General features: G+C 38.0%; 1 protein-coding gene across 3 annotated transcripts in view; it reads right to left on the bottom strand.

Annotated features, from left to right (window-relative positions):
• The window catches only part of INPP4B (inositol polyphosphate-4-phosphatase type II B), an 853,196-nt gene that overhangs the window by 694,581 nt on the left and 135,325 nt on the right, over positions 1-23,290 (bottom strand). For all 3 annotated transcript variants that reach the window (XM_086346584.1, XM_086346591.1, XM_086346583.1), the window contains exon 2: positions 13,774-13,836. The gene's annotated coding sequence lies outside the window, so the exon portion shown is untranslated. The remainder of the gene's footprint in view (positions 1-13,773; positions 13,837-23,290) is intronic.

Here is a 23,290-nt window from a genome sequence, read left to right as displayed (position 1 = left end):
AAGGACTCATTTTGAAGCTAAAACTCCAATACTTTGGCCACCTGATGTGAAGAACTGACTCATTGGAAAAGACCCTGATGCTGGGAAAGATTGAAGGCAGGAGGAGAAGGGAATAACAGAGGATGAGATGGTTGGATGGCATCACCGACTCAATGGACACGAGTCTGAGCAAGCTCTGTGAGACTGTGAAAGACAGGAACACCTGGTGTGCTGTAGTCCATGGGGTCGCAAAGAGTCGGACACGACTGAGCGACTGAACAATAATAACAACTAGGAAGCCATTAAAATGTATCGAAAGAAGGAATGACTATCATCAGCCATGTATTCGTCTCTTGAGGGTAGGTAGGCCTCAGTACATATGGCTCTGTAGCTCTCCTACACAATTCTATGCACCATCCTATGTATAATACAATTTTTAATAGGGCTTTTCACCACCAAGCAAAGAGACATATATAGGAGACTGTCTGAAATTCACAACCAGGGTTTCATCTTGTATTGACAATGTTCCTGCTGGTTAACCCTATAAGATGCAGATACCTTCACACAGGCCTGATTGAACAGATAATAAAATGTCCTAGAAATGCTACTTTGGGGTCCTTCTTTTTTATTTCCTTCATCAGACATACAATCAATTCTGTTAGCCTAAAGGATGGTAAAGATAGTTCATTTCCCTTCCCTTATTTCCCAGTAATAGCCCTTAATTGCATAATGAAAGGAGAAAAATTATTAATAAAATTTTCCCTTGAATTAAAACCAAACCATAACTTTAGTTTTTGTTGTTATTGCTGGATTTATTTCTATAGAATTTTAAAATATATTTACCCCTGTAAAATACTTACCCCTGAACTAACCCATTAAGAATTTCTACTTATTAATAAATAACTACATCTTCCTTCCATTAGGGAAACAAAAAAATGTCAATTTAATCAACTTAATATTCTCTCTACTCTTCTAATTTTTCCAATTTAATTTTCACAAGCTCACAATAATTCACTTAGGCATTACTATTATCCCCAGTGAACAAATTAGAATTTGAGGCATAACAGACAAGAAAGCTTGTTCAAGATCACTCAGGTATCAGGCAGAAGCATTGTGATTTGACTCTAGAACCTGAGGCATAGAAGGAGATGTAGATCATCAGATAGAGGAGATGATATCTCGAGAAATGCGATTGGCTAAGGGAAAGGTAAGAGCTGTCCCCAGGCTCTGGGCTTGGGCGACTAGGTAAACGCTGGCTCTTCCAATGGTCTACAGGAGGAAGAGGCTTAGAGAACAAGTTTGTAAGATCAATTTTTGATATAAGTTTGAAAGTAGGAATGTATTTTGAAGCTTAAAATGAGTGCCCTGGGCTAGAGATACAAATGTGGAACTTGAAAGCTGCAGAAACCCAAAATCCTAGAGGGTAATCAGTTCACCCAGGAAGAAGTCACTACATTTGGCCAAGAGAAGAAGAAGAAAGAAAGAAAGAAAAAAAAAAACTAGCTATCTGAGAAAGAGGAGTTTTACTGGAATGAGAGACTGAGTGAAAGTTTATTCCAGATGAAAGAGTGAATGGTTAGTGAGAAAGCAGAAAGAGTGATAGGATCTACTATTCTGAGAAACAGTTATTTGCAAAGGGGAAGGAAGTGACTGAACACTATCTGGAAGTCACAGGGGCTAGTAAAATTTTCTTCAGCAAATCGTCTACCTTTTGATGCCTTCTAAAATTGACCTTCCTAGAAACATAGCTCTGAAAGCCTCACGGCCCAGAAAAGACCTTGCAGGAGGCGGCTGACCATCACCTGACTCCCCAGGAAGCCTCCTGAAATAGCCCTCCGTGCTTCCCTGGTGGTGCTAGTGGTAAAGAATACTCCTGCCAATGCCAGAGACACAAGAGACTCGGGTTTGATCCCTGGGTCGGGAAGATGGCCTGGAGGGGGAAATTCACTCCAGTATTTCTTACCTGGGAAATCCTATAGACAGAGGAGCCTGGTGGGCTACTCCATGCAGTCAGACACAGCTGAGCACACGTGTGCGCGTGCACACACACACAGTCAGTACTGATGGATGCCAGTGGCGGCAGTGTTACTCACACCCAGTAATGCTTGTGTCCTAAAGCAAGCCCTCTCAGGAATTCAGGGTTTCTTCTAAAGCAACATTTCACAAAGTGTGCTTCCTTGAAACCTAGCCTCTGGGTGGAATGAGTATTACAAAAAGGACACTAAAGTAGAAAAGGTTCCATGATCCACTACCTCGAGGAAACGCTGGGTTAAACAAAGTTAAACAGGTTTGTTTACAGCAGAATTTTCACAGCCTAATATTCTAATGTGTGTCATAAAACTACAGGAGGGAGATATAAAATTCAGCATTTTCCAAAATTACCTGATCATAGGACTTTTTTAAAGTGTTATCACATGGATCAGAAATTTAAGAAGATGTTTTCCCATAGGATCAATGCTAGTGGAGGTTATTTCAGGCAATGTGACAGACTGATCAGAGATCAAAATCAACAGCATTTTAATTGTACCAGGTACTATCCCATTAAGCAGCCATATTTACTTCAGTCTACCCCAGTTTCTTGAGCACTCTGCTCACCCGATGACATTAATTCAGTCACAGACCCTTTTATAATGGGAATAGAACCTCGCTTGAAATTTGAAGCATTTGCTTTCCATTCTGATGAACTAAATTCTATGAACTCTGTAATAAAACTAGGATTAGGGCACATGGTACATTTCATTTCATAGTCCTGTGTGACTGACTACATGAGATAGAGCTGATGAATAAACTTGTTGATTGTTGGTATTATTTCCCTGCTTCTATTTTTTTTTTCTTTTATAGCTTGCAAGCTCAGTTGTTACCAGGAAAATCAATAAACAAGCTTTCAAGAAAAATTACACCTAGGGAGAAGAAAGGCCCTTTTGCCTGGAAGTTATTCTTTTTCTTTTCTAAGGCAGTAATACCCACTCCACAACCAGAGTTCACTTTCAAGTCAACAGAAGCCCTGTGTGCTCGATGAGGACTCTCTGCTGGGAGAACACAGCCCTCAAGTATTTTCAGAGCGGTATCTTTTGTTACTAGGATAACTTCTGTGAATTGAATTGTTCTGTTCTGAAAGTCAGGCAGGACTAAAGAAAGAAAACTAATGTAGCCAAGAAAATAAACCCTTATCCACATGTCCAGGGCCTAGAAAAGAATGCAGGACAGGCTACAAAAGGCAGACTTATTTTGTGAATGTAAATGAAACACAACCCTGTTAAGTAGAGCAGAAGCACTCATGTCTGACCAATTAGAGCAGCACCATTCAAAAGCACACAGCAAGATGATGGAAATGTTCTACAACTTTGCACCGTTCAGTATGTTAGCCAGGAACATGAGAGAACTCAGCCAAGATCAGCAAAAACCCACAGCTGACTTTCCAGCAGAGAACATGAGCAATCCCAGCTGAGACCATGGTAAACCACCCATATAATCCGCATACCCATGCCAATGAGTTTTGTTCATTAAGTGTTCCACAGCAACAATGCCAAAACCGACACAGAGGTAACAGTATACCCTAATGCTTCACGTTGTGTTAGAACAGTGCCTGACATCAAATAAGCAGTTAATAAATATTTGCTATTATTATTATCCATAATTTGCCAGCATTCCCAGAATGGGTTTCCCAGCTGCCCGAAGAAAACGAGATGTCTACCATAAGTTTCGTGAGAGCTACAGAGAATGCTGATCTATCAAATTTTTAATCATTTTAATAAATTAGAAAGAAAAGTATCAAAAGTTAAGTGTATTATAGTAATGAAAAGTTATTTATTTCCATCACAGTAAAAGGATAATCCATGATCTTCCAAAGCCCTTCACATATCCTGTACTGATTAATCTGACATATGCCCAGCTAGCATATCACCAATCAGATCAAACATCAAACTTCTTCCATGAAAAATGGACAATAATAATTTTGTTGCATGATTAATTGTTGATGTTATGACATTTACATCAGGTCAAAAGTTAGGATGAGAAATGTTATCTGTCCTAGATTTTCAGACATAATACTTCTATGTCTGATGCTACTTTCAACTGTGGATTTTTAAAGAATAAATGCATTAGCTCCAAGATAATATTATTATACACTTTTTTTTTAATTACAAAAACTGGAGAAACACATGACTGTGAGGTTCACCCCTCTGATTGGTGTGTGTGTATGGATGGTGTGTGTGTATGGATGGTGTTGTGTGGGCGGTGGGGGAGTTCTTTCATGGCTACTCTTCTCTGTCGGCACCTTCTCTTTCAGGTAAGTCATTCATTCATTTAAACAGCTTCAAGCAAAACTCCATCTCAGGTTGTAACTTCTTTTCTGAACTCAACACATTTCCATTTCTAATTGATTTTTGCACTTGGATGTTCTGCTATCTCCTTGTTTTCAATTAAACGTGGATTCATCGCCTCCCTGGACATCACGTATCAAACATGTGTATGGTATTATGTGGTCACTCAAGGTAAGTAAACCTCCTAATTCAGTTCTTTGTACATAACAAAAGCAGGAATAAAAGATAACCTTGTTATTACTCTTGTCCTCCATTTTGGGTTTTTTTTTGGGGGGGCCATGCTGCATGGCATATGGGATCCTAGTTCCCTGACCAGGGTTCAAACTTGTACCCCTGCATCAGAATTGCAGAGTCCTAACCACTGGATTACCAGGGAAGTCCCTCCAACTTTGTCTTCATAATAACCCTTGGTCTGGCTACGTCAAGTATTATTGTCTTACTTTTTGATGAGGAAAATGAAATACCAAGTTGTACAGATCATCAAATATAAAAATACTGACAGGTGGGCAGGGAGAAATATCAATAACCTCAGATACACAGATGACACCACCCTTATGGCAGAAAGTGAAGAAGAACTAAAAAGCCTCTTGATGAAGGTGAAAGAGGAGGGTGAAAAAGTTGACTTAAAGCTCAACATTCAGAAAATGAAGATCATGACATCTGGTCCGGTCACTTCATGGGAAATAGATGGGGAAACAGTGGAAACAGTGTCAGACTTTATTTTTCTGGGCTCCAAAATCACTGCAGATGGTGACTGCAGCCATGAAATTAAAAGACGCTTACTCCTTGGAAGGAAAGTTATGACCAACCTAGATAGCATATTCAAAAGCAGAGACATTACTTTGCCAACAAAGGTCTGTCTAGTCAAGGCTATGGTTTTTCCTGTGGTCATGTATGGATGTGAGAGTTGGACTGTGAAGAAGGCTGAGCACCAAAGAATTGATGCTTTTGAACTGTGGTGTTGGAGAAGACTCTTGAGAGTCCCTTGGACTGCAAGGAGGTCCAACCACTCCATTCTGAAGGAGATCAGTCCTGGGATTTCTTTGTAAGGAATGATGCTAAAGCTGAAACTCCAGTACTTTGGCCACCTCATGCAAAGAGTTGACTCACTGGAAAAGACTCTGATGCTGGGAGGGATTGGGGGCAAGAGGAGAAGGGGACGACAGAGGATGAGATGGCTGGATGGCATCACTGACTCGATGGACGAGTCTGAGTGAACTCCGGGAGTTTGTGATGGACAGGGAGGCCTGGCGTGCTGCGATTCATGGGGTCGCAAAGAGTCGGACATGACTGAGCGACTGATCTGATCTGATCTGATGCCAATGAGATTAATAATCATTGTATGAAGAATGATAAGTATTCAGACTAAGTTTTATGGAAGCAAATTTTGAGACTGACTGGATAGATTTGATATATAGTAGCTAGTATATATTAGCACTGACTATGTGTCAGTAGTTATTATAAGTTAATATCAATATGCTGTTAATACTAACATTAACTCAATTATTTAAGTATTCTTTCATAGTTTTGTCAAAGAAACCAATATGGATCTCCCATGGGTTAAACAGCCTGCATTAGGTAAGGCAGCAACAAGCTAATAAATCACCTGTCTGGGATTTGAATGCAAACCAGACCAACTGGCTCCCGAGAAGTGTCCCTACTACATTCTTCTCTCTAAAATTAATAAGAAGTTGGGAGGGGAGAAAAATGTAAGAGCAAATGCAAAGTCATCCAGGTAGAAATAAGTCAATCATACACAGGCCTGGGTTCAAGCAGGTTGCATGGGCTAGGAGACCACACCTGGAAGAGGAATCAGATGGAAAGGAGATTGGAAGAAGCTGGGATGCACCAGTCGTGAAGTGGCCCTTCTTTTGTTTTTAAACAGCTTTATTCTATGCATTTATTTATTGGCTTCACAGAGTGGTGGCATGCAAGACCTTAGTTCCTCAACCAAGGACTGAACCCATACTCCTGGCATTGGGAGCACGAAGCCTTAACCACTGGACTGCCAGGGAAGTCCTGAAGTGGTCTTTGAATGTCAGGCTGAGTTGTTTGGGTTTCTGGATCCGCCCAAAGGGAACCTGACCTTCTGTCTGCTTTAACTTGATCTGTGACAATGCTCAGGCAAATGAACATGCTATGGAGAAACGCACCAGCAGCGCTGGAAGAGGGGGGTTAGTTTCTTAATCTGGAGCTGTAACAGTCTGCGTGAAACTGTCAGCATCTCTACCTCAAAAGACTACATCTGAGTCACTGAACTATTCCCAAAGGTTAAGAAAGGGACATACTGAAGACAGACGCCCCGTCACACGCCAGCCCTGACTCCCTGATGGGGGGGTAAGCACTGCAAACGCAGAATGTACCGTAATGGTGGAGCAAGCCGTGTGCTTCCGCACCAGTTCAATGTTGAGAGTGCTTTAACTGAACATCTGGCTAGTGACATACCTTCCATGTATCCACAGTACTTACTCACTGCACCTACTCCATGTGAAGAAATTACATGGGTCAAGTAACAGCAGCATGATTTCATATGCTTGCCCCATCGCCTACAAGCATAACTAAAGAGTAACAACCACACGCTTGGGGGGAAATCTTGGTTAAGTCTTTTTCACCGGTAGTTCTAAAACAGGAATGCAAAAATCAAGAAACTTGCTGATAATCTCTTAAACCAATAATTGTCAAATATAACAACTTCGATATGAAAGGAACTATTTCCTCAGCATACGGACTAGTCGAGTTAGCCCCCTCATTGAACCAACTAAAGCAAATTTTTAAATCTTAGCAGTGATACGGGTGTACCATTTACATTAGTATTTTCTTTGGTAAAACTGGCTTCAGGAAAGGAAACGTTTTCACAGTTCTCTTTTCCAACTTTTGCTAAGGTGTTTTTTTAAATGCTCTGAAAGCAGGATTTTTCCAAAAGAGTTGTTCCAAATGGGAACAACTCTACCTTTTTCATAATCATTTAAAAATCTGCTTCATGTTTGGTCAACTCATAGCCAATCACCTAAGACTGAATTTCAACTGATAACTAAAATTCAATAGATTAGTCTGAATCTTCCTGGTAATGTGAATCTGATTTCACCAAATAATAGCTGCATTATTTAAAATAATGAATATGTAATAGTATCTATTGAACACTGGCCCATATTATAATTTATAATTAATGGCTGGAAAAAAGAATATTTGTGATACTGTAAACTGCTATCTTAAGGATTCAACAATCACATGTATTATAATTCATAAAAAATAGCATATAGCATTCTTTTCATATTTCTAGATTGTCTTCTTTGTCAACTGGTGAGCAAACACCCATAATACTCTTTCAGTTCAGTTCAGTTCAGTCACTCGGTCGTGTCCGATTTTTTGCAACTGAACTGAACTGAAACAGTATTATGGGTATTTGGCGTCTATCAAAATGTTCTGAGTATCTTGCAATAAAAGAGCACAGATCCAGGAAAGTTTAGACATTGCTAAGGAAACAGTGCACAGATGTGGATGCTGAAAAATTAATACCACACCATCTTCTGATAGGTTGTAGCTCCAAAAGTGCTTCTGCAAAAACAGAATGAAACATGCCAGAGCACAAATACCCATGCCATCACAGCATAAATGAATCATTAGGCATTAAAACAGAAATTTCAAGCTCTGGCATCAGGTCCAATTTCTGACAAATTCCTCAGCCTCACACATGTTTCTTCACGCCATCTTGTTGGTTGAGAAACACTGGAAGCAAAAGCAGCCCGTCCAAGTATCCTATGTTGATGCATATAGATGTAATCTAGAAAAATGGTACTGATTAACCTATCTGCAGGGCAGGAATAGAGACATAGATGCAGAGACTGAACTCATGGACACAGTGGGGTAAAGGAAAGGGTGGGGCGAATCGCGAGAATAGCCCTGACATATACCATGTATAAAATAGATAACTAGTGGGAAGCTGCTGTATGGCACAGGGAACTCAGCCTGGTGCTTTCTGATGACCTAGAAGGCTGGGATCGGGGGGAGAGGGGGGCTCAAAGAGAGGGGGGTCGGTGTGTGTGTGTGTGTGTGTGTATCTGATTCATGTTGTTGTACAGCATAAACCAATACAACATTGTAAAGCAATTATCTTCCAATTAAAAATATATTAAACAAAAGAAAAAAAAGTAACCTGTCACACGTGAACAAAAACCAGTTGAAAAATGATGTCTAAATATTATATAATATTTGATTTTCCTAATATCTCAAAATATTTTTTAAACTTGCAAAATGAATATTTACTGTTCTCAGATAAGATGTTCTAATCAGGTACCAATTTTGTTACAATTTAAGGCCACAGGAACCCTAGGAGGTTGCTGCTGACATCTAGTGGCATAATTTTTAAATGCTTTAAAAACATACATTCAGAGAAAGAAAGGGACAAACATACTCATATATGAAAAAGAAAAAACAAAAAAGAGAAAATGTTAGTTGCTCAGTTATGTCCAACCCTGCAACGCCATGGACTGCAACCCACCAGACTCCTCTGCCCATGGAATTCTCCAGGCAAGAATACTGGAGTGGATTTCCAATTCAGTCATCAAATCAGTGAACACAGTAGATAAATATTAAGTTGACTGAGGTGGCAAATTATAACTTTTTTCCCAATTGATTTTGATGTAAGATATGCAATAGGTAGTGTCTCTATAGATCAGTGTTTTGCTCTTAGGCAAAACTGCCTTCATTGAGTAGCTTGGGTTCGAGTTTTCTCCAATGGCATGTGCAAAATGGCACAGAGCCAACGGGTAATTGAATTGGACAACCTCTGAATTAGGCAACCTCCCTTTGATGAAGGAAATGTATTTTGATAGTTGAAAATTATTTGCTTTATAAATTAGAATATTTGATTTTATATTTTATTCACATTGAAAAGATATCATAAAGGAAGAGAAAGTTCTTAAATTTGTCCTAATTGATGTAAAACATTGCTAAATTATAATCCTCATAATACAAAGGAATCTTTTAGCTTTTTTTTAAATTGGAGGACAATTGCTTTACAATGTTATGCTAGTTTCTGCTGTACAACAACATGAATCAGCTATGCATATACCCCTCCCTCTTGAACCTCCTTTTAAATATTCCTTCAATGGGTATCTTAGAGATGCAAGGACCTCACTCATTCAGAGCCTGTCTACTTCACTCACAAGTGGGAGTAAAAGTGGGTAACAGAAGAACCTTCTTTCACAATCACACCAAAGGAAAAGGAAGTCCCATGACAGTGTGTACCTTTACACAAAATAAAAAGTTGTATAATGTACATATACATACATGCATAAATACATGCACACAAGGGAGCTATTATATAGCAATATTCATAAATCAGTGACAGTGTGACAGACAGTGTATCTAGGTTACTTTACAGAGTAAATATGGGTTAAGGAAGAGAAATAGTTGTAGCATGATGAGGAATTCAGAAGGCTCCATAAAGAGCAGTTTTAAGATTATGCAGGCTTTGGAATAAGGAAGAAAGAAACTAGGCATTTCAAATGGAGTTTCCAGCACAAGGAAAGATGAGAATGTTTAGGGTATATAGTGGAGGAAGAGAAAAACAATCACAGTAAGAAACATAGGTGGGGAAAAAATGCAAGAATGTGAACATTCGTAGAAGACAATTCTATGGCCTCTATAGGGCTTCCCTGGTGGCTCAGCAGTAAAGTATCCACCTGCCAATGCAGGAGACATGGGTTTGATCACTGAGTTGGGAAGATCCCTCAGAGAAGGAAATGGCAACCCACTCCAGTATTCTTGCCTGGAAAATCCCATGGACAGAGGAGCCTCGCGGGCTTCAGTCCATGGGGCCACAAAGAGTCGGACATGACTTAGCAACTAAACAGTAATGACAAAAGGCTTCTATATGACTATTCCATTAACACTATACATGGGAGTTTTCTTTAGTTTAAAAAAGAGAGAATATCTACTGAATCTAATTCTCAGAAGAGTAAAGAGTACCAAGAACTTTAGCAAATAACAAAGTTCATTTTTAAGAAAAAGCAAATTCATAGAAATTATCCTCTCTTCCTGATGTAAATTCACCTTTAAGAATTATGTTTTAATCACTTCTCCACGAAGGTGTTCAATGATTTATTCTTTGACTTTCAGTTTAAATACTCTTTGGGAGATGACTGTGTGATGTTATAGTTCTATTTCTGTAAAGCACTGTGTCTATTGCCCATCCATTAGTCAGAGCATCATGACAATTACATCACCACTTTCATCACACACGTAGAGGCATTTCGAACTCTCATTGTGATTCCTGGCCTTTAACTGATTATCAACCTGCACATCTGATGCTTTACTTGCCATTATTACTTAACAGTACTTTGCAATAAATAATATAAAATATAATTGTAATAAGCTCTTAAAATATCAAAAGAATTCTATCCTTTAAAAAATGTCAATATATATTATATCTACAGAATGTTCTATTCTACAGCCAATAATAATAGACCACAATGAAACCAATCTCTAAGCAATATATTTATCACTTATCTCTTAGTGCCCTAGAGCATAAATAATGCTGTACACTAGCCTTATGATAGTTTATTTTTGATTCTCCAAAAATGTGTTTATATTAAGCCAAGATTTCAACCTATTTATAGACAATAGAGTACATCAAAAAATTGCTGAGTCCTTAATATCCCATTTCACTTTCCCATAGGGAAGTTAAATGTATATGAGACTAAAATTTAATATTCCTACATAATATAAATAAATTATAAGCATCAAATTTTCCTAACTGAAACTCAATCTATTTCAAGGACATATAAACCTGTTTAAAATGGAACAGAATAACAGCCTTTATTTTTGTGCATAATCTTACTAGGTCCAGAGAAGGGTATTTTAATCTGACTAGGCAAAGTTGCCTCTCTTTGGGAATTAAGAACATTGTAATCAACAGACATTGGAGACTTTACATAATAAAACACTACATGAAAAGTTATTTTTAAACCCTTTCTTAAAAAGTCAAATGTAGAACTTTCAGGTATCTGCACACGCAAAAGTGCCTGCTAACACAATAGATTGGTCTCCAAGCCCCATTGCCAGAGTTAATGGTACTCAAAATGAGTGTGTTAGTCATCACGCGCAACTGAGAAAAGCTGAATGGTCCCATTTGTCCAAAAATAACAGCTTTACTAATATGCCTTGAACTTCTACTATTTAAACATTGAAATTGAAATGCATATATCCCATTTAAGATAATAAAGACAGATATCACAACATCACCACTCTTTGCCTTATTAACAGGAATTTTTTATAAAGTTGCAGACACCCCTATTTCAATGGGTCCAAAGGACCAACCTAGTGAGGCGATGACATGAACACCATTTCTCCCACCCCAGTTTCTCCTTCACACCCCACTCCCAACCTCCACACAAACAGTATCCTGTAGCATCATCTCTTTGGGAGCATTATCAGAGCAAAGCACTTGGACTGCCAACATACAGAACTGGTCCAATTTTATTTGCACGTTGGGAAGACGCAAATTTTGCTACCCCAGGTACACAATGCTGGACGTTCTGCCACATTAATGGGAATTTCCCTCCTTTGCCTCACCTCTTTCTTGATTACATTTAGTTTGAAGTAAGTTTATCCCTATCTTAAATAACTGAAATAAAAGTCTAATAAGATCTAATGGATTAGTATATACATACCTCTGGAAAAAAGAAACACTTCACATGAACGCATCCTGGGTAGTTGGTGCGTCCTCCCTTCATCCTTGTTTCATTGTAAAGGGCATGGACCCCTGGCCCTCTTCATTATCTCCATCTCAGCGTGTTTCCTTCTCTGTCTTTACTGTGTCATCTCCCATTAACGCCCTCTCAATCAGCAGTTTTCTACCATTCATATCCCTATGCTTATATCACAGTGCTCAGCTTCAACCACTTCTATATACTGTCTAGATATTGGTTTTTATTATAATGCTCTTCTTGAGGAGTCACAGTTAATATTTTTGATAAAACCAACCTTCAACTGATTTCATTAGCCATTAAAAAATTCCTTACAGTTTGATTTAACATTTTCATATAGAGTGCCTACAATCGCAAATCCCCATTAGAGAAGTTACTTCCTTAAAGAGTTTATGCTTCCCTTGAAGCATTAACTAAAGCCAGTTTGTAATTCAAACTAGCAATTTATTTTTGCTCCACTGCAAATTAAAGTTCAGAGCCTAGTTTTCTGCTGATGTCCATTCAATTCAAAGGCTTCCTTTGTTTCAGCACTCATTTTTTTTTTTTTAGGAATTCATCAATTTCTCAAAAACAGAACCCAATTGGTTCCAACTATTATGCAGCCTATTATACATTTCAACAAATCCAGTAAGTGTGTTCATATATGTAAAGCAACATCATATCTTCACAGTTATATAAGTAGATAATATTGATAGATGGCTTTAGTTCCCATCATAAGTCTAACCTTCTAGAAACTTTCTAGTAAAAACTCTTTTGAGACAGCAGCTTTTTTCATGAAACATACATTTTATATCTGCATCTGTGCTCAGCTTTGTTTACGCATGTATGTCATTAGAATATTTGCATGAGCGTTCACATTCTAGGGCCCACGTATGTAAATAAATCACACTCAGTTGGAAAATTTAGTAACTAAACATGCAATCTGTTGAGTATAATCAGGCATGCTATTCAACAACTGCATGATATAATTCAGTCTTTCCAAAGAAAATATATGCTTTGCGTAAGAGTGTCTCCATCAAACTCGATGAAATTTTTCCAGGAATTTGTACTAAAATTGTTTTGCCTATTCAATATATATATATATAAAACCATCTGACTAATGCTTAAATATAAAGAAAATCTTATAAAAATTTACCAATTCTCTCATTGTCTATTATTTGTAAATATGACACACTAATTGGAGTTATTTCCAAATGAGTGCAACAGCAGTCCCCAACTTCTTTGGCACCAGGGACCAAAGATTTTGTGGAAGACAATGTTTCCATGGATGGGGGGAGTGGTTTGGGGACTGCACTGTATTTATTGTGCTCCTATGAGAATCTAATGCTGCCGCTCATCTGACAGGAAGTGGCGCTCAGGCAGTAATGTGAGTGATGGGGAGCGACTTTGCTAATTTGCCCACCACTTACCTCCTGCTGTGCAGCCTGAAAAGGCCATAGACCAGTATCTGTCCATGGCCCAGGGTCTGGAGTACAATCTTCTAGTCAAGATCCTATTCACCCATTTAAACAAATGCAAGCGTAGTGTCAGAAAATGAATCATTATCCCCAATGCTTTACGCTAATATATATTTTAAAATTTACCGTCTACTTCCTCAATATGTTGATCATCAAAAATTATTCCTTCTACTTTTCAGATAATGATTTACTCTTCTGATTGATTATCCAATACCTAAAACTAGGAATCAAGAAAAAACCAACTAGTTGAATGCACTGGAATTAAACAGACTGAAAAAATATATGTCAATTCAAAATAAGCATTACCTTGGTCTGATTTTTCATGAAGTATAGCAAATCTCTTGCCAGGCAACACCATTTCTTTGGGTTCTGTGGGCAAAAAGAAAAGAGATTAATAAAAACAACCTTTCTTTTCACTCTATAAATGCTTAAAGAAGATTTATTAGTAATAAAGGTCAGAGAAGAAAATCATTTAACAAAATATTCAGCTCCATTCAGCAGCTGCCTTGGGAACCACTTGCTTTAAATGCCAAATAATTTCCCCAAAGGTCCCCTCTCCCCTGCAGCTGAGAGCATGGGTGACTGCTGCAGATCCTCAGCCCCGTTTTCTTTGCCTCTCTCTCTTTTCTCACATGGGAACAAGACCAGCACTCCAGCAAGGAAAAGCAATAGCTTCAATCATTTCAAAAGATAAGATGTAATCCACGTTGAGACAGAACATTTACTTGGAATATAACAGACTGAAATGGAATTTGCAATTATCTAAACTTAGTTTCCTCCCTCCCCTAGTGAGGAGGGCTTTTCAAATGTTCACAGAAAGTTTGGGTCTTTTCCTATTATGCCTTTCCACAAAAATGATAAAATGAGATATTGTTGGGATGACTCAGTAAATAATTGCAGATTGCTCTCCTTATGAGCCGCAATTTCAGGCTTTTTCTATGCTGCTCCGAGAAGAAAAGTACTTGATAGGAGTCAAAAGTTATGAAAATATATCTTATTCCCTCCCTTAGCATATAACCATCTTGAGGAGTGTCCCATAAAAGATTTTATTGCATCATTATCTGAATGTTCAGATTGCAGGATAAGAAATTCAAGTCTGAGCAATAGTTTTCCAAAAAGAACTGTCATATAGATAGGTAAGAATTTTAAAATCTCCTCTTAAGAAAGTTATTTGAAGAAATATTAGCAGTTAAAAGCAATGTTGATTAATTGACTGTAACAGTCATTATAAGAACAATCATATAATTGCAATCACAACATCTTACTAGCTCTGCGAACTTAGGGAAGGGAATGAAACTCTATAAACCTACTTTTCTCATCTGTAATATTGGAATGGTAATTCTTCCTACTTCATAGAACTGATAAGATAAATAAACAAGACAAGTACATAGAAAAGACACAGACCTAATGAATGTTAGTATAATTATGAACATCATTATTACTATTATTATCATTGTTCTCCTTTTAAAAAATCTTGCAACCCTTAGAAAATCAGTGCCCTAGTGAGCCACATGGTAGAATGATTAAAATCATACCATACTGGATAGTTCTTCATTTGTTGATTTATTAATCAGTCAATGAGGGCAAAGGAAATAAAGACTTGTTTTAGGACTTTGGGCAGGTAAGGGGAAAAAGATTAAATTGCATTTCAGGAGAATGAGTAAGTTGTCACTCCCCTGCAGCAGCTTCCCTTGACTTTGCTGACGATCTTAATTTAAAGATGTCCTCCAAGAAATTGGGATACTTCAAGATTCACTTAAAGCAGCTGACCCTTGTCTACTCTTGTGAATACTCAATTCAATTAAATAAAACACCCTGTGAGACCCTACTGCAGTCAACAGATTTTAGAGAAACCATTATAAACAAAAAGGACTCAAGAAAAACATGTCAAGTGGAGGAAACATTTGTAGACAATTATTTCATGCAATTCGTGAAAATTCCATCATTAAACAATATAAAATGTGCTGAAGCAACAGAAAGAATTGAAAGGATATTATGCAGCCAGGAAAGGGTCATTTAAAAAAACAATCATAAAATCATATGATATCACTTATATGTGAAATCTAAAAAAAAAATGATACAAATGGACTTATTTACAAAACAGAAACGGATTGACAGAGGAAACAAATTTATGGTTAACAAAGGAGAAGGTATGGGGGGGATAAATTAGGAGTTTGAGATTAACATATATATACTGCTACATATAAAATAGATAAACAAGGACTTACTGTATAGCACAGAGAACTCTATGCAATATTCTGAAATAAACTATACAGGAAAGGAATCTAAAAAAGAATAGATATATGTACATTCATAACTAAATCACTTTGCTGTATCCTGAAAACTAACACAACATTGTAAATCAAGTAAATTCCAATATAAAATAAAAATATGAGAAAAAATAATAAATAGTCTTTAAAAATTCAGTCAGAATAACTGAACTGATGTACACTGACTGCCCATCAGTCTTGTTTGGTCCACAAAATTTTTACGAGCGAGAAGGACTAGGAAAGACTGAGTCTGGCAGGTAGATTAGGTACAGATGTAAGTTAAGATGACATTATACACAGTAGACACCAATCTAACATGACTGGTGTCCTTATAAGATGAGATACAAAAACAGACACACAGACCGGAGAATACCAATGCAGACGGAGACACAGAGAGAGATAGCCATGCAACTAGGAAGGCAGAGATGTGCCTGAGAGCCAAGGAATGCAAGGATTGTCGGCAACAACACAAGCCGAGAAAGTCATGGAACAAATGACCCTCTAGACACAACATTGCCCTACTAAGTCCTATTGGCTTTGGACTTCTAGCCTCCAGAACTGTGAGAGAATTAATGTTTCCTGCTCCAAGCCACCCAGATTGTGGGAGTTTGTCACAGCAGCCCCAGGAAATGAATACAGCATCTTTTGAGCCAATAAGACTTAGGCCTTTATCCATACCCTGATCACTTGAGACTTAAAAAAAAAAAAAAAAAATTATATTGATTCACCAAACATAATCTCAATTTATAAATCAGAATACCCAGCTACATATAGAAAGGTGACTTAAACTTTATTTTTTTATCTTTTCTTTTTTCATTTAATTTTTAAGGGAGTAGGGCTTCCCTGGTGACTCAGTGTAAGGAATCTGCCTGCCAACAATACAGAAGACATGGATTCAATCCCTGGTCTGGGAAGATCCCCATTCTGTAGAGCAACTAAACCCGTGTGCCACAACGATTAAGCCTGTGTTCTAGAGCCTGGGAGCCTCAACTACTGAAGCCCCCAGGCCCTAAAGCCTCTGCTCTGCAACCAGATAAGCCACTGCAATAGAAGCCCACATACCCCAACTAGAGGGTAGCACCTGCTTGCCACAACTCGAGAAAAGCCCACACAGGAATTAAGACCAAGCACAGCCAAAAATAAGTACATAAAATTATAATTTTTATGGGAGTAGAGTTGATGTACAATCTTATGTTAGTTTCAGATGGACAGGAAAGTGAATATATTACACATATACATATATCCGCTGTGCTGTACAGTTGGTCCTTATTAGTTATCAATTTTATATACAGCAGTGTGTATATGTCAATCCCAATCTTCCAACACTCCCTCCTACCCCCTGGTAGCTATAAGTTTATTTTCTACAACTGTACCTCTATTTCTGTTTTATAGATAAATTCATTTTTACCCTTTTTTAAGATCCCACATACAAGCAATATCATATGATTTTAGTCTTTCTCTAAATTGTCTAACCTCCATAGCTTGCTACAGTAGAAACCAAAGCCAGTGAAGAAGGTCCTCTATTGTTTCCCCAGGTCCTTCCTCCCCAGCTAGTCAACCTTGGTTCCAAGGCCTCTGGAATATGGGAGTGGAGTGAAAAAGGAGAGCGGGGGAAAGAAGTGGTCAGTGGAGAAGGAAAGTTAACTTTCTGGTCACTGACCTAAGAGGGCTGGTATCTACTTAAAGCTGATTCCTAACCAATGGATGCTTTTCCAGGTTCAGTGATTTATCCTCCTTCTCCAATCACTGGGGACCTTTTTTTCACCTGTACAACCCTTGACAGAGTCATACATCTCACTTTATCACTTATGACATCCACAACTCCAAGTGACACCTTTAGCTTCTATCTACTGAGACCAGTTCAGCCTTCAGACAATCTTTGGGGACAGGACCTGGACAGCCTCAGGGTGGCTCTCCCACATTCAAGGCTCACATCAGCTCCACAGGGAACTCTCCAACGAACCCCGGGAAAATGGGCGAACCCCCTTGCAGCCTCTCTTGGTTGCATGAGCTACTCACAAGCTCATCTCCTGGCCTTTAGAGTCACTGTCTCTACTGCCACCTCCAAAGCTTCAAGGGGTACACATTAGACTCTTACTGAGTCTCCTTGATGCATCTCTCTCCAGCACTAAGAGGGGAAATGTGGAAATGCTATTCAACCTACCTCCTTGTGGACACATCTCCTGGAGCCTCAGCTCATACCAAAGAAATCTGCCTTTAATTTCCAGGTTCTCCACCCCTTTTGTATTAGGAATATAGCGGTCATCTAACCACCTTGAGGGAATTTATACAAGGTAATGTGTCTCATATATCACTTTGGTGTCTGATAGGTATTGCCTTAAGAGTTCAAAATTTTCCAATTTTATTTCCTGTGATATTAGTTTCTGCTATTTGAGCTTTAGAAGACCCATAGGGGAAGCAGCTACAAATTGCAAAATATGTTTACAGAGAATGCTATTCAAAGTTCTGTGGTGACCTAAATGGGAAGGAAATATAAAAAAGAGTGGATATAGGTATACATAGGAGTGATTCACTTTGCTATACAGCAGAAAATAACACAACATTGTAAAGCAACTATGATCCAATAAAAATTTTAATTAAAAAAAAGTCTACTTGATTTTTTTAGGGCTTCCTGGATATTCTGTGAATTTTACATTGTTCTTAAATATAACTTCTATTCAGTCAGGCAAAGTGTCTCATGGTTCCCATGTTCTTCTGTCCCATTTCCTTTCTCTATGTCTATTCCTTCTGCTGGTGGTTCAATTCTTTCTTTTCAGCATCTTCCAAAGTTACCACCCTACCAAAGATTTAATGCCAACTTCTCTAGAAAGTTATCCCCAGGTACTTTGAACTCTGCTGATTTCTTCATTATTTGACCCTGTATAGCAATTATAATAAATGCCTATAATTTATATTGCTTTCTTGGGTTGTCTTGTGTTATCATGTCTTTCCAACTATATTTTAAGTTCCTAAAAGATTGTCAGGAACTTGCACCTCTTGTCTGTTCCCTTCAGTGCTTAATTCAATATTCAGCATATATGAAGGAGAGTCCTAGTAAGTACACAGCCACTTGTATGTATTAAATATCTATTTACAAATATAAAAAGAAGTAACTTCTGTAGCATAAATATCTCAACATGTTCTTTGATAGAAATTGCATAACATCCTTATTGTAGCATAAAATTTAAAGAATATTTGAACAAATATTTCAGATAGGAAAGAGGCAGACGGAGGTAATAAATGAGAGAGATAATAGGCCATCATATAACAAGGATGCTATTACTTTGAAATAGATCTACATTTAAGATTTTGCATTTTTCTATGTTGGACTCCACCTTTCTGCCATGGGTAGCATTTTCTCTACCTAAGGATTAGGAATGTCATAAGATAAATAAAAGGGTTACCCAGGTGGTGTTAGTGGTAAAGAACCTGCCTGCCAATGCAGGAGACAAAAGAGATGCAGGTTCAATCCCTGGGTCAGGAAGATCTCCTGGAAACAGGAATCACTTCCACTCCAGTATTCTTGCCTGGAGAATTCCATGGACAGAGGAGCCTGGCAGGCTACAGGCCATAGGGTCGCAAAGAGTTGGACATGACCGAAGCATCTTAGCATGAATGCATACAAGATAAAAAAAAAAAAAAAAAAAAAAAAAACCAAAGATGTTTAGATTTTAACATCCAAAAAGAATTCTGGGTCCAAAGCAAGAAAACAGTATTGTATACCAAGTTTTCCTTAGAGAAAACAGGATCTTTAAAAACACGTTAGTTACCATTAATGCATTAGAAGGCACACCTAGAGAAACAGATCAGAGTTCTGCAATATTAAGAGTAGAGAAAATGTAGGGTGTGATGTAAATGATAAGGAAAACTATCCAGGCTCAAGAGCTGTATGGAGTAGAAGACAGAAGAGGAGGGGGTCAAACACTGAGTCATTATTTTCCTTGTCTAAGTTTAAACCCCACATGAACATGGGCATAGGATCTTTTGGACTAACAGACTACTTTTCAGGGCACAGATTGGAGAGAACTCAGAAAACCAGCATTCTGCATTAACACAACATAGAACCAATTAGGGGGCTTTAGGAGAGGAGCCTGGTGGGCTGCCATCTATGGGGTAGCATAGAGTTGGACACGACTGAAGTGACTTAGCAGCTGCAGCAGCAACAGAGGAGGGAGAGAAATGTCTAAAGACATGAACCAGGGACTTCCCTAGTGGCCCAGTGGTTAAGACTCTGCATTTCCACTGCAGAGGGTGCCAGTTTGATTCCTGGTCAAGAGATTAAGATCCCATGTGCTGCATGGAGTGCCCAAAAAAAATTTACAAAAATAAAACAAGAAAAGGCTCCAGTATTCATCTAAAAGGAGTGCAGAGAAAGAACAGAGAATGGGAGACAGTGTTTAAAGAGATAAAAGGCTCAGATTTGCTCAAAACTCATGAGTTGTAAAACTTCAGATTCAAGAAGCCCCAAAAGTCTTGAGCATAATAAATAAAATAAGGACAAAAAAAAAAAAAAAAAGGCAGGAACCTGAGACAGAATCCCTTATCCCACAACCAATGTATGGTGTCCCAGGGAGATGGAAGTTCCCAAGGACCCTGAGCAGAGGACACAGGAGTCCTAGGTGGGAATGGCCCCCACACTACACTTACCCAAAATGAGATCATAAGAGGCCCATTGCAGCCCACAGTCACAATGCCATAGGGGAAGAGAAGAAGAAAAGAAAAAAAATTTGAAAGCACTGACCATAGACCCAAAGGTTATCTGGGTCATCAATCCCCAAGAAAAAGAAACCAAAAGGTATCAGGTACAATGACATCATTTTTCAAATGAGAAAACTAAAGCTTAGAGTGGCAGACTCTAAGTCTTTACTCAACAGTATTTACTCAACAGTATGCCTCACATGAGGACAGAGCAGAGGCAATAATTGCCATTTTTATAGCACCTTCTGAAATGCTACCACATCTTCCTACATTCTCACCTGGAGTCCAGTTTTTCTTTTTATTATACATATCAATTAATGCTGCTATTCAGTTACTATTTTAAAATAAATATTTCAATTACATATTTAAATAAAAATAATAATAGAGATTGCCGGGAACCAGTGTGAGGAACTCCACCCGTGGCAAAGGTCATGAGGAAGGAGGCTCGGCATACGCAAAGGTGGGATCAAGCCTCAGGAGTCCCCCTGGAAATTCTCGAGCATCTACCCCCAAAACCAGAGTCTGCCTACTTTACTGCTTTGTGCTCTCACCTACACCTCTGACTTTATGGGGGGCTGTTCCCCACCACCTCTCTCTGAAAGAGTTAAATTACAGCTCCAGTTAATAAAGTTCCTGGGCGTGACAAGAGTGTTTTAGTTCACAACTGTGAGAGGCATGAGATGTTCTAAACTGTCTAAATACAGATTCCTTTGAGCAGTTAAAAGATTGATTAGAAATTGTATTGGTGAAGGTTTTTCACTTCTTGGGCCAATGTTTGCTGCTAAGTTTCCATATCCTTTACCTGCTGTGTCCCTGGGAGTGTATTGATTAATATAATTGGTGTATAGGAATGTAAGTAGTAGCTTTAATGTTTGTAACCTTGGACCCTTGAGTTAATTCTTTTTCTTGTTATAGCCCACCACACCTATAGGAATGCAACTTTATCTAATGCTTTTGGAGGGTGGCGCCTGACTAATCACCTTTAGAGAAAAATAAGTTTTCTGAAGAAAGGGTCTTAAAATGTTAACAGGCCTCCAGGCCAAAAGATGATGCAAATCACCTAAACTTTTGCATATGATAAGTTTGCAGGAAGAAAGCCTGGCTTACTGCATGACTCTACCCCTTCCCCCATTATCCTCTATGCATAACTTAAGGTATAAAAACTACTTTGGAAAATAAAGTGCGGGCCTTGTTCACCGAAGCTTGGTCTCCCCATGTCGTTCTTTTTCTCACCTTCTGGCTGAATTTTCATCTGGGGCGTGGAGGCTCGTCAAGCCTACTAACTATGCCTGGGCTTCTAAGATCTGACCAGGGAGGCCTTAAGTGTCTCCTCTCCTTCGCGAGAGCGGGAGGACGCCTGTGGCCTATGTAGGTGACGCAAATTCCTTATTTTGGAATTTTATTAGCTTTCCACATAAGCCAAGTTATTCAGCCTCTTTTCTCCACTGAATTTCTTCACTGAGCTATCCTTATTTCACCACTTTTTATATCCTTAATTAACGTTTAATTAAGCAATTTTTTCCTGATCCTCACCGACGCCGTCCCCACTTCAAATTCCCTGGATCCACCAGGTTGGACCCTGGCAAGAGATGGTAATTTTAAATCCATTTTCTTTAATGGGTAATGAAATAGATTTAAAATTAAAATAATAAATTTTGAGTTTGCAGGAAAAAATATTAGATAATTTAATTAGCAAATTTAGTAAGATTACTTAATTAGAGTCATTGTACAAAAATAAAATTGTGTTACCATGTAACAAGAAACAAACCAAAAATAGGAATTATACTTTATTAAAATAGAATTAAAAACCTCACATACCTGGAATAAACCTAACAAAAGATGTTTATGATCTTTATACCAAAAACTTACAAAACATTACTTAGAGATAAGTAATAAAGCAAACTAAAAGATTGAAAGACTCCATACAAGAAGGATATCAGTTCTCCCCCAATTAATCCATGCATTCAGTATATTCATAATCAAAATCCTAGTAGCTTTTTTTATTTTAAATTTTATGAGCCAAAATTTATACGGAATGTAAAGGGCCAAGATTAGCCAAGGCAATATTAATGGGAAAAAAAAACTGGAGATATCAAACTTCTTGTGAAACTTTTGCAATTAAAAGTGTGTAATTGGTACAAAAGCAAACAGATATATGGAATGAAAGAAAGCCCAGAAATAAACCTACACAAATCATGAAAACTAATTATACAAGTAAATTATGGCAAGTTTGACAATGTGGAGCTGTTGTAAGAAGGCAACCTCTCTACTAAATCATACTGATTGAATTATATATCCATTGGTAATGAAAAGCGAATCTTAATTCCAACATACAAAAATCTGTTTCAGAAGGTTTTATATCTAAATGTAGATGATAAAACAATAAAGCCTTCCCTTTGGGGTAGACAATGGTTCTTAAAAAGCATGGAAGTGGTAACCATAAATGGAAAATACTGTAAGTTTGACTACATTAAAATTAAGAACTTGTGTATAGAAATATCGAATAACTATGTTACGTACCAGAAACCAACATAGTGCTGCAGGTCAATAATAATTAAAAACAAAGAAACAAATTCATGGGAAAAGATCAGATTTGTGGCTACCAGAGATGCATGGGAGGAGGGATTGAATGTAGTCACAAGGTACAGACATCCAAAGGACAGCAGCTGGAGACAGAACATTGGTGTTTTCCCTGGAACACAAGCCATTTCCCTTATTTTTAACATATAACATTCCTTCTCAAATTGCTTATTCATTGTTGACTTCGTTTAATACAAGGGAATCTTGCATAAAATGCATGCATATTCCATTTTAAAACATATTTGCATATCTAACAGTACATATGTTTGAGAAAA

The sequence above is a fragment of the Bos grunniens genome, chromosome 17 (assembly GCF_055505025.1).
Source record: "Bos grunniens cultivar Pamir isolate PY7600 chromosome 17, Bosgru_T2T1.0, whole genome shotgun sequence".
NCBI lineage: Eukaryota > Metazoa > Chordata > Mammalia > Artiodactyla > Bovidae > Bos > Bos grunniens.
Note: the sequence above shows the minus strand (reverse complement) of the source record. Positions and strands in the feature narration are given on the sequence as shown.